Raw genomic sequence first — 450 nt, 5'->3', positions numbered from 1 at the left:
TGCACTAACATAATATCCGGATTTTGCTAAAGCGACTCATTGTCCAGCCCTAGGAATCTCCTCACCACACCGGGCACCGCGTGAACTGTGCTTGGTACAACCAGTACAACAGTTCAGACACGGCCAATATGCTACAGCATTTGTACATCCGGGAATACGATAGGGTTTTTGTGTGTATATGAGGGGGAGAAGAAGATTGGAGTGGGGGAAGGTGAGAGAGGAGGAGGGGGGGGGGGAGAGTGACTTGGCAACTCTAAGACCAAGACCAGTGCCTTTGTTCGACTGCCAACAAGGAAGCTTTAACTTTATTATTGTTATTATCATGACTGTGCTGTTCTTCTTCTTTCAATTTGCTATGATCTTTTCTTTTTATCCCATGAAGAGGGTGTTGACTACCATTACTAATACTACAATTCCTTATTGTTGTTATTATTATTATTATTATTATTA

The sequence above is a fragment of the Aplysia californica genome, unplaced genomic scaffold (genome assembly GCF_000002075.1).
Source record: "Aplysia californica isolate F4 #8 unplaced genomic scaffold, AplCal3.0 scaffold02041, whole genome shotgun sequence".
Lineage (NCBI taxonomy): Eukaryota > Metazoa > Mollusca > Gastropoda > Aplysiida > Aplysiidae > Aplysia > Aplysia californica.
Note: the sequence above shows the minus strand (reverse complement) of the source record.